We start from the raw sequence: 12548 nt of genomic DNA on the forward strand, positions 1-12548 counted from the left end.
TCATCCTGGCAGGGGAATGCTCGTTGCTGGGGTTTCTGTGAGCATTACAGCATGCTGTGACTGTGGGAGAGCTGTGGCTGAGGGAGAGCTGTGTTTGCGTGTGTGTGCACGCGTGCGTGCGGCTAAGGGCCGGCTGTGGCTGTGTGTGCTCTGTGTGTTTGTTGAAGGGGGTGCACATAGGGACAGTCTATGCCAGACTTCAAGTCTTGTCCACCAGGATACCCTCCAACCACCTCAGCAGTGTTTAAAACCATTACACAGCCCCTGGGAGGATGTTTTGCTCAGAGTATTACTCACATGCTGTCCCTGTCAACACTTTCCCTCCCGTTAAACTCAGCACACTGTTATCCACCATTCACCCCAACCCATATGAAAGTACAGTTGATGTCTGATACAGTCTATGCCATAGCTTGGGAATTAAATAATGATGTAAAAGCCTGCGTTACACCTAAAGCATGCAGATAGATGTCCCAGGCAAGTAGACAGATTAGTTTGCATTAGCACTAGTGCAACTGCCACAAACGTACACACAGTTTGCTAACCTACACATCCCTTACAGTATATATGTGCACTTATCAGGACTGGGCTGTATATAAACCATATGTGAATATCTACCCGTACAAATCTCCCTGGTGGAGGTTGACATAGAGACAGAAGAGCAGAGTCTGCCGAGCTGATAAGTGCCTCCATGACTGCAGCTGTTATGGAGTTATGGATCATATCAAACTCTTCACCATTAGCTGCTGAAAGGTGTGTGTTTGTGTGTGAGTGTATGTGTGCATGAGAGAGAGAGAGATGTGTAAAACGTGGACGGAATCACGTAAGCCAGACATTAAAGCGTAATTCCGCAATATTCAAACATTTATTGAATTTAGTAGGAAATTAACGACATTTATTGGACTTCTAGAAAATCCATGAACAAAATGCATCAGTGATTTGTATTTTCCTGGCACTTTCTGAAACGGCACAGGAATGCCCTTGTCTGTGTGGTGTACAGTGCCTTGCGAAAGTATTTGGCCCCCTTGAACTTTGCGACCTTTTGCCACATTTCAAGCTTCAAACATAAAGATATAAAACTGTATTTTTTTCTGAAGAATCAACAACAAGTGGGACACAATCATGAAGTGGAATGACATTTATTGGATATTTCAAACTTTTTAACAAATCAAAAACTGAAATTGGGCGTGCAAAATTATTCAGCCCCTTTACTTTCAGTGCAGCAAACTCTCTCCAGAAGTTCAGTGAGGATCTCTGAATGATCCAATGTTGACCTAAATGACTAATGATGATAAATACAATCCACCTGTGTGTAATCAAGTCTCCGTATAAATGCACCTGCACTGTGATAGTCTCAGAGGTCCGTCAAAAGCGCAGAGCGCATCATGAAGAACAAGGAACACACCAGGCAGGTCCGAGATACTGTTGTGAAGAAGTTTAAAGCCGGATTTGGATACAAAAAGATTTCCCAAGATTTAAACATCCCAAGGAGCACTGTGCAAGCGATAATATTGAAATGGAAGGAGTATCAGACCACTGCAAATCTACCAAGACCTGGCCGTCCCTCTAAACTTTCAGCTCATACAAGGAGAAGACTGATCAGAGATGCAGCCAAGAGGCCCATGATCACTCTGGATGAACTGCAGAGATCTACAGCTGAGGTGGGAGACTCTGTCCATAGGACAACAATCAGTCGTATATTGCACAAATCTGGCCTTTATGGAAGAGTGGCAAGAAGAAAGCAATTTCTTAAAGATATCCATAAAAAGTGTCGTTTAAAGTTTGCCACAAGCCACCTGGGAGACACACCAAACATGTGGAAGAAGGTGCTCTGGTCAGATGAAACCAAAATTGAACTTTTTGGCAACAATGCAAAACGTTATGTTTGGCGTAAAAGCAACACAGCTGAACACACCATCCCCATTGTCAAACATGGTGGTGGCAGCCTCATGGTTTGGGCCTGCTTTTCTTCAGCAGGGACAGGGAAGATGGTTAAAATTGATGGGAAGATGGATGGAGCCAAATACAGGACCATTCTGGAAGAAAACCTGATGGAGTCTGCAAAAGACCTGAGACTGGGACGGAGATTTGTCTTCCAACAAGACAATGATCCAAAACATAAAGCAAAATCTACAATGGAATGGTTCAAAAATAAACATATCCAGGTGTTAGAATGGCCAAGTCAAAGTCCAGACCTGAATCCAATCGAGAATCTGTGGAAAGAACTGAAAACTGCTGTTCACAAATGCTCTCCATCCAACCTCACTGAGCTCGAGCTGTTTTGCAAGGAGGAATGGGAAAAAATGTCAGTCTCTCGATGTGCAAAACTGATAGAGACATACCCCAAGCGACTTACAGCTGTAATCGCAGCAAAAGGTGGCGCTACAAAGTATTAACTTAAGGGGGCTGAATAATTTTGCACGCCCAATTTTTCAGTTTTTGATTTGTTAAAAAAGTTTGAAATATCCAATAAATGTCGTTCCACTTCATGATTGTGTCCCACTTGTTGTTGATTCTTCACAAAAAAATACAGTTTTATATCTTTATGTTTGAAGCCTGAAATGTGGCAAAAGGTCGCAAAGTTCAAGGGGGCCGAATACTTTCGCAAGGCACTGTATACAGTGTGCTTTGGGTAGCCGTTAGCGTTAATGCTAACTGTCTGCTGGTAGATGGAAAGGCTTTCAACAAAACCTTCTAAACAAAATGTTAACTATAAAGTAGCCTATGCTCACCTGGCAGAATGATATCATGATGATTTGCTTCAATTCAGTAGCCATTTGTTTTACAAACTCTGCAATCACATGAGCGCTACAGAAACACAGCTAACGGTCTCTGGATGGTGCACACTTGCATTAAAGGGTAACTACACCAAAAGTTCAATAATTCTTAGATTTTTCCCAGACCTCAAGTGTTCTCCTGGTGTGGTAAAATATTGTTATGGACTTGGAACATCCAGTTTTGTGTGTTCTCTATTAAAAAAGTGTGATTTAGAGAGCAAAAACCTAAAAAAAAAAAAAAACGTTTAAAAACTGAAACCTTGAAAAACTAAACGGAGAAAACAGAATTTGAGAAAAAACTACACGGAATCAGGCATCTTCCTCCCCTCACATTTCCCAAGCTTTAACTTCCCCCCTCTCTCTTTTAAATTCAGCCACTGGCTGGTTCAGTTGCCTGGTTAGCTTCAGTCACCTAGTCTTACTGCACATTGGCACACAGGTTAAAGTGTGTGGCAACACTCTTTCTTCTCCTAATGCCAAGCTGTCAAGTGGAGGCTGAAAGAGAGTGAGGAACTTAGCCACAGGGTTCCAGCCTCATCACGGCTGGGCCTGGGAGTGAGTGTGTAAACCTTTCTCTCTCCCGTGTGGCTTTGGTTTTCATTTACCCAGGCAGTCCACAAAACATTCTTGAATGAGATAAGATCACACAGACAAACTCTGGTGTAATAATAAGCAGCTGCTCCTTAAGTGATTTCAGAGGCTGTTTTGAAAGACCATGATAACAGAGATGTAATGCCACGTTCCAGGCCTCTTAGAGAGCAGGGGCAGGCACTGGCTCTGGGTCTGGGGCACTGGTGGTGGGGAGGAACCCCGGTGTCTTTGAGCTAAGAAGGAGAATCCAGCTGCCTTGTTAGCCCACAAATCGTTCCCAGTGACCCGACAATTAGCTTCGTAGAGCCGACCTGATAGAACGGCCCGTTATGGCCGACAGACCCAAACTGTTTAGTGGAAATTACATAAAGAGTGCAACTTAAGGAGGAAGGTCAAATGCGAAGTGGGATTACAAAGTTACGGCTCCAATTGCGATCACATCAAAGTAGGCCTGACCGCCGAGATGTAATGCTACTTGACAATGGTAAGATTTTTGTTCTGGGATCAGTTTGTTCTGAAAAGGACTCAGATTAACTTGCCACACGTTGGTGCCGCACGTCAGTAATACTTAAAAATCAAACTTCACGCAGGACAGTGGAGACGGTGTGGTGAGGGATGGGGAAGAATTACTATCCGCTGAAGAACAAAATGTCTTTCTCCTCAAATTTTCCCTGACTTGTGAAGATAGGGTGAAATGACTGCAGGCCCTTCCTCCTCCTCTTTTATTGTGGGGAATGGAGAGATGAGCATGTGTGTGCAGAGGGAGCGGGTGTCTCAGCGAGGGGAAAATCCAATTGATACCAGCAGTTTACGACAAGCCAGGCATTTCAGTCAATTTTTCTGACTGACAAAACCAGCGGACGTATTTGCATGGAGGTTTGGAGAGAGCGAGCGAGGGAGTAAGCAGCAAAATGGTTTCTCCTCCGGTGTCTGCTGCGCGTCTGGATTATTGGGCCTAGAGGTCCTTGACACGCTCCTCTGGGGCCTCATTTCAGCATGTCTGTCAGGAGTTTGGCTAACAGAACCCAATGGGTTTAAGTTCTTTCTCAGTTTTCACATGAAACACTCAGCCAACACCACGGGCTCTCTCTAAACCTATAAAGCCTGCCTCTCTCAAGCCAGACTCCATGTTAAAATAAGGTTATGAGATGGGGGCGCAGCCTGGTCCAATAGGAGAGGAGAGGGATACATTTAATTCATTGGATTTTGTAATATTATTATTATTTATATATATTTTTTGCTGACAGAAATCGTTGGGTTTTAATTTTTCCCATTGAACACAGGAGCACATAAAGCCCACACAAAATGATATACATTTATACTATTGACATCGATGAATGGAAGTATTTAATATGATTTATGTTTTTTCCTTACATCATCATCATCATCAGGATTGTTCTTCCTCAGAATGACATCATCCAGCCCTCTGGGAGTGCCTATTCCACTCGCTTTAATCTGCACATGGCGGCGTTCTGTTTGTGCAAGGTCTACAAACTTTTGGTAAGCGTTACTAATCTTCCATAGAACAAAGCACCAAGGTATGCCTAGAACTTGAATAACAGCCCATTTAAGTACGTCTGAATATCCTTCTTAGCCTTCGTTCTGAAGCCCATCCACAACACGCTCTAACAAGCCTCCAAATGTTCACCAAGCGGGACTGTTGGTTGAGATGCTGGATTCATCGGACATCTACAGCCTCAGATCCCACGTCCATGCCTATACTGGTCGCCACTGGAGGAAAGGCCCTTCTTAATAAAGTCTTGTCTCGGCACTAACATCCACCTGTGCTAATGGTTCAGCCGTTCAAAATGTGATGCATGTGTGTCTCCCTCTTCCCTGCATAAGGAGCACGTAACGAGACAATAAATCATGTGACGAGAGAGGAGATAGAAAAGAGAGAGCAGGGGATGGAGGGATGAAGGAGGGAGGTCTTACGGGAGCACGTGTTGATCTCAGGAGCTCGAATGCCAAAGTATCCCGTCGGACATGCGTGGAGACACTCGCCGTACTGTCTCATCCTCTCCCTCCGCAGGAACAGGAAGAGCTTGGGCTGGCAGTTCACGCAGCCATTGTCCTTGGAGCACACCGAGCAGCCCTTGCAGATGGGGTACACTCCATAGCTAGCTGCAGGAGAGAGACGAGAGACAGAAGGCACAAACAGGAAGTGTGATTAGTTTCAACGACATGTAAAGCAATCCAATCAAGCAATCAATCAATCAATCAGTCAATCAAATTTCTTATACATTCTTTTTACATCAGCAGGTCACAAAGTGCCTTAGAGCACAGTGGCAATGAAGAAAAAAAAAAACAGAACAATGTTTGAGTTAGAGAGAGTGTGGAACACAGGCACCGTCAGTATGAATGAAAACTGCCTTTGATAGTATATTCCACTGGAACTACTGTAACTAACATGTGGTAGTGCAGCTGAGTTCACTGGGCCTAACAACAACATGTTCCTGTCACGGTGGTAAGACAGAACTGTGGATGGCCTCAGAGCTGAGGACAAAGGTACACTTGAGGCAACAGACTAAACCAGAGGGGAAAAGTCAGCAGTTGAAAAGTCCATCACACAATATAAGCCAAACAATAGTAACAGATATGTAACAAAGATATTTTCTAATTTGTAGGAAATCCGTCTGATTCAGCAATTTGTCATTCATGCACTCTTTGGATCCCCTCTGCAACTTTGAATCGTGATTGGTTTTGAACGTGAATATTGCATTAATTCTGGTCAGAACTGGCCCTTCTAAGAACTGTATTGACGCTGTGCTGAGACAGCCGATGAAAGCCCCAAACCACATTGACTCTGGGCCCGGATCGAGTTGCCGGCGGAGGACAAAGGAGCCAGTAACAGCCAGTCCATTCCACAATAAGCGTCTCTTAATATAAACTCCGTAGCGATCCCGTTTACAAGAAAATGTCCTTGGGCGAACACAATAGCTGCAAACGAGAGACACCGCTATCGATCGGAGCCAAGTTTTTAAATATCACAGGCAGATATAGGGTAACAGCTCCCACCGAATGGGCAACCTACCACAGTGCTTAATAACACATCATAGAGGAGAAGTCAACTGTGGGAGACTGAGCAGAGCATGTTTCTCCGTTGGCCATGAATTCGCATTTAACATTTCTCCAACCCGTTTAAAGACAACAAGAAATTGCTAAGTGGAACTATAACAGCAGTGTATAATCATATGAGAAGCAGCAGCAAGGAGATGTCAGTGCTTGACATGGGGTTCACTCTTCCACCACAGTGTTCGAAGCCTGAAGCAGAGTACTGAGGATTTACAGAGAAGACCCGCCTGGCAGACGACACACACACACACACACACACACACACACACACACAATTTGTGTTGGAGAGTGGCGAGATGGAGAGAGTAGAGACACTGAGATTTAGTGTTAATCAGAGTGTGTCTGTGATCGTCTCCAGGGATTAAGTTCACCCCGACACCTCGTCGATCACGTCCAGATTAGCACCCAATGTACTCAGTGGCCTATTCATCACTGATTGCTCATCTCCATACTGCACGACTACTCACTCAGCAACGAACAGAGACCTCAATACGTCAGACAGATAGCACATTTCAAGATATTTCCGAACTGTGAGAAGATCGGATTCATTGCAGCCACGTACTGTAACATCCAAATCTAAACAGGCCGTCCTCTTTTTCTTCTTTCGCTTCAGGACGTTCAGGACTGCTTCTGTGTACTCTGACGGAGAAATTATATGGGAAGTTGATGTCATTTTCAAAGATAACGTAATGATATTCAAAGTATTATTTCTTGGACAATATACAGCGAGCTCCAAAAGTCTTGGGACAGTGACAATTATGTTGTTTATTTGACTCTGTACTCCAGCACTTTGGATTTAAAATGACACAATGACTATGAGGTTAAAGTGCAGACTGTCAGCTTTAATTTGAAGGTATTCATCCACATTAGGTGAACTGTTTAGAAATTACAGCACTTTTTGTACATAGTCCCCACATTTTAGGGGACCAAAAGTATTGGGATACATTCACTTATTGGTGTATTAAATTAGTCAAAAGTTTAGTATTTGGTCCCATAATCCGAGCACACAATGATTACGTCAAGCTTCTGACTCCACAAGCTTGTTGGATGCATTTTCTGTTTATTTTGATTGGGCTTCAGATCATTTTTTATCCAATAGAAATTAAATGGTAAATAATGTATTGTGTCATTTTGGAATCCCCTTTATTGTAAATAAGAAAACATGATGTTTTTAAACACTTCTACTTTCATGTGGATGCTAACCATGATTATGGATAGTCCTGAATGAATCGTGAATAATGATGAGTGAGATACCGTAGTTACAGAAGCACAAACATGCTAACCTCTCACCATTAGAATAACAGGGAAGGCTAGCATTCTTTTGCGGGGTAGGATATTTATGCCTCTGTAACCTTCTCACTCATAATTATTCACAATTCACAATCATGTTAGCATCCACATTCATGTAAAAGCGTTTAGAAAGATATTCTATTCTTATTTACAATAAAAGTTACCCCAAAATGACACAATACATTACTTACCATTAATTTATATCGGGCACAAAATAGTCTGAAACACAACCAAAACAAACAGCAAATGTCTCAATACTTTGGTCCCCTAAAATGGGGGGACTTTGTGCAAAAAGTGCTGTAATTTCTAAACGGTTCACCTGATATGGATTAAAAATACCCTTAAATTAAAGCTGACAGTCTGCACTTTGACCTCATAGACATTGTATAATTTAAAATCCAAAGTGCTGGAGTACAGAGACCAAAAATATGTATGTGTCACTGTTCCAGTACTTTTTGATATCTGGCTTCATGCTGTCAATCTCTCCATAAAGAGAAAATAAACGGGGGTATTTTTCTTCCTCATCGCCTCACACAGCCATACATTAATGTAGAATATACACTCTGGGCATGTTTACATTGACCTGACATCCACTGTAAATTGGCCAAATGTACTCCCCTTTCCCAAACCCCATCCAAACATGATTGCTAACACACAGCGTTGAGAGCAGGGGAAACCGGGCTTGGAATGAAGATGAAAATTGTGAGAAGTTAGCGAGTTCATTTCCCACCCATTGGGAGAGAAGGGGTTCTGGGATCTAACAGTGGCGAATGCGGGGCACTACTATCACAAAGCATGTCCCGATCTTTCGGCATCTGGGCGGGTTAGTTACTCACTTGATCTGACCAGCGGTGCCTCTGGCTCACCTCTTTTTAGTGGTTGATAACTAATATGCCTGCTGCCTTCTATTAGCCGCCATTTAACTGTGCGTTCATTATGCCTGATCACCTCAGCCCACTGGTCAATCAATCAGCGAGAACGTCGTCAGCGAATCGCCTCATCACATCTCTGGCTCACACTCCATGCTTTTCCTCTTTGCAACACATGCTGATGAAGGATAACAACACTGTTCGGATCCGATGCAGATCCCACATCCTACAGTTAGAAATGGAAAGAAGGAAGGAAACACTCTCCAGGAGAGTGAGAATTTGTTTGGTAACTGTTCTTTGGAGACTTCTTTGGATCAGGTCGAAGTCTGGAGCGCATTCAAAGCACAGCCCACAGGTATGTCAGAAGGGAGGCAATTATTAAGTCTGTCCATCCATCTGCTTGTTTGGAGTGGCCCTGTCCAACTCAACTAAACCTACTGGAGTGGTGTCAAACACATTCAAACATCAATATTGCCAGCTGGTTTCAGTCATTCATCAATTCTCAGACACATCGATGTGAACCAAACATGAAACAAGCTCAAAGAAGGAAAACAGTTTTGCTTTCTAAGGACGACAAGGTGTCCAAACGAGTTCTCGCCAATTTCATGCCTACATTGACCTGGATATTTAGCAGGAACATATGGTCAAGATACAATATTCGTCCAGAAACCCAACAATATCCTTCAAAAATTCCAATAAACAAAGGTTAGAAAATCAACACCCCAGGGGTACGAGCAATGCCGTCGGGGGTACACCAAATAAAAATGTGATTAATTTTTGTTAATTAAAAAACATATATTTACATTTGGGTGAGTTTTTTCTCTCGCCTGAGTAGCCTCGTTTCACTGCCAAAAATAAAATGAAGCCATCTAGTATTCAGCGAAATAACAACACAATGTCAAATACAGGTAGCCTAGTAAAAAATAATTAACATCCAATCACATTAACCGTTACTCTCTAGAGGGAATACCACAAACGGTCCGAATGTAGCCAAACTTAGCTGCTGCTCATTCCGTTTGCTCGAAAATGGATAAGTGTTTTTTTTTAAGTAAGACCCGCATCCATAGAGACACATACCAGCTCTACTGGTAGTACTGCTACTACCAGCAGTCCTACACCTGCACTTGTCGACGACACAAGTTGTTCTGCTTCCACGAGCACATCCAAAGCTAGCATCAGTAATTCTACATTTGTTAGCCCAGCTAGCATGGACACTGACAGTTGTGAATCTGATGCAGCCAAAGAGCTACTGCCCTCTTACCCGGGAACGTACCGAACAACAGACAGGGACGTTGGACCATCGAAGAGGCAAAAGAAATGATGAGAACTACTTTGATTTGGGGTTCACTTGTATTGGGAGTAGTTCCTTTCCTCAGCCACAGTGTGTTATATGTGCAAAAATTCTATCTCATAACTCGATGAAACCTTCACTCTTGCGCAGACATTTAGAAACAAAATATATCAATTTGAAAAATAAGCCACAGGAGTTTTTTGAGTGAGAATTAAGACGTGTATCAAAGCAACAGATACCGTTAATAAGAAGGGGCTAGAAGCGTCTTATATGGTGAGCTACCGAGTGGCTAGGACAGGCAAGCCCGATAGTATTGTGGAGGATTTAATTCTTCCTGCTGCTGTGGACATGGCTGGGACAATGCTGGGGGAAAAGGCCCAAAAAACTATACAGACAATGACTTCATCAAACAACACTGTTTCACGACGCATCAGTGACATGGCAGGAGATGCTTTGAAACAATTACTGCCTCGCATACAAGACAGTGAATTCTATGCGTAACAGCTGGATGAGTCAACAGACGTGGCGGGCTTGGCACAGCTCCTGGTATATGTCGGTTACGTTTATGGGGGGTCAATTAAGGAAGACATCCTCTTTAACTTTGTTAAAGCAAGGCCCCTGAACTCTCGTGTATTTTCTGCACTATGCAATGATATAGGCAGAGACCATGTAACACATGTACAACATAAAGTAGTGCGCTGGTTATCAAGGGGCAAAGTATTGACACGCTTTTTTTTTATTGAGCGACGAGCTTAACGTTTTCTTCACTGACCATAATTTTCACTTGTCTGACCGCTTGCATGACGACGAGTTTCTCACACGACTGGCCTATCTGGGTGATGTTTTTTCTCGCCTGAATGATCTTATTCTAGGATTACAGGGATTCTCCGCAACTATATTCAATGTGCGGGACAAAATTGAGGCTATGATTATGAAATTGGAGGTCTTCTCTGTCTGCATTAACAAGGACAACACACAGGTCCTTCCATCATTGTATGTGTGCAAATAAAGTCAAGCTTACGGACAATGTCAAATGTGATATAGTGAAGCACCTGAGTGAGTTGGGGGCCTAATTACGCAGGTACTTTCCCGAAACGAATGACACAAACAACTGGATTCGTTATCCCTTTCATGCCCTGCCTCCAGTACACTTACCAATATCTGAACAAGAGAGACTCATCGAAATTGCAACAAGCGGTTCTGTGAAAATGTAATTTAATCAGAAGCCACTTCCAGATTTCTGGATTGGTCTGTGCTCAGAGTATCCTGACACTGATGCTCTTTGCAACCACGTACCTGGATTCTCGGCCTTCACTAGCATGAAAACTAAATACAGGCACAGACTGTGTGTGGAAAATGATTTAAGACTGAGACTCTCTCCAATACAACCCAACATTGCAGAGTTATGTGCATCCTTTCAAGCACACCCTTTTCATTAACCTGTGGTGAGTTATTCACAATTTTCAATTAACAATTTATTTCTTAACCTTTATCTAACTAGGCAAGTCAGTTAAGAACAAATTCTTATTTACAATGACGGCCTAGGAACAGTGGGTTAACTGCTTTGTTTGGGGGCAGAACAGCATATTTTTACCTTGTCAGCTTGGGGATTCGATCTAGCAACCTTTCGGTTACTGGCCCAACACTCTAACCACTAGGCTACCTGCCGCCCCAAATAAGGTTTTATATGTAAGATGGTTAAATAAAGAGCAAAAGTATTATTATTATATTATTATTTGTGCTCTGGTCCTATAAAAGCTCTTTGTCACTTCCCACGAGTCGGGTTGTGACAAAAACGTACTCATTCTTATGTTTAATAAATGTATTGTATAGTGTGTGTGGCAGGCTTAAAATGATGGCAAAAAACAACGTTTGGGAGTGTGCTGACCCCAGTGCTAGAGGGGGTACGCAGTTGGAGGTTGAATGTTTGAAGGGGTACGGGACTATAAAACGTTTGGGAACCACTGTTCTAGAGGAATATGGCTTCCACCACCACCAGTTCAGTGCATTGTAGACAGAGACACTGTGCCAATGGGGAGATCGATCCATGGTGAAGCGATCAGATAGATATCAAAAGAGAAGCCTCTACTACCTTAGCTCGCATGCTACAGTGCCTCCAACCGAAACAGTGAAAGCCATTCGGCTCTGGTGTGTAAACAGCATCTATAGCCATGTTTTCAAGTCACACTAGAGAGGAGACGATCAAAAGTGCATCGGTCTGGAGGAATTTCGGGCTCTCTGAAAATTACAGCACCATAACCTAATTTGGCACCCATGTGCACTCTTAAACACACAGCGATGGTATGTTGTGTGAATTTGCAGCGCTCTAAGTTATAGGCAGCAGTTGACATTGTACATAAATAGTTTTCCCGAACAGCAGAAACATTTGAAACCAACCAATCAACTATGCAAACCATATTTTGACATGTTCACATGCTAGACTTTTTCAAGGCATCTGTAGTAGCTCAGCCCTTTCATTTCATCTTTCATCACCAGAACATAGGCCTAGCCGAAATGGTCATCGTGAGATTATGGATGCCATAGAACACCCTGTTTTTTTTTTGGTGTTTTTTTTTTACTGTGCAGAGAGAGAGAATGTGAGCAGTGAACACACCACTAGAAATGCTACTCCCTCCCCATGATCAACCAACATAGTTT

At 42.9% G+C, this 12548-nt stretch overlaps 1 pseudogene; it reads right to left on the reverse strand.

The window, feature by feature from the left end:
• LOC139381018 (R-spondin-2-like) overlaps positions 1-12548 on the reverse strand; it is an 89921-nt pseudogene that overhangs the window by 49779 nt on the left and 27594 nt on the right.

This window comes from Oncorhynchus clarkii, chromosome 2 (assembly GCF_045791955.1).
Source record: "Oncorhynchus clarkii lewisi isolate Uvic-CL-2024 chromosome 2, UVic_Ocla_1.0, whole genome shotgun sequence".
Classification (NCBI taxonomy): Eukaryota; Metazoa; Chordata; class Actinopteri; order Salmoniformes; family Salmonidae; genus Oncorhynchus; species Oncorhynchus clarkii.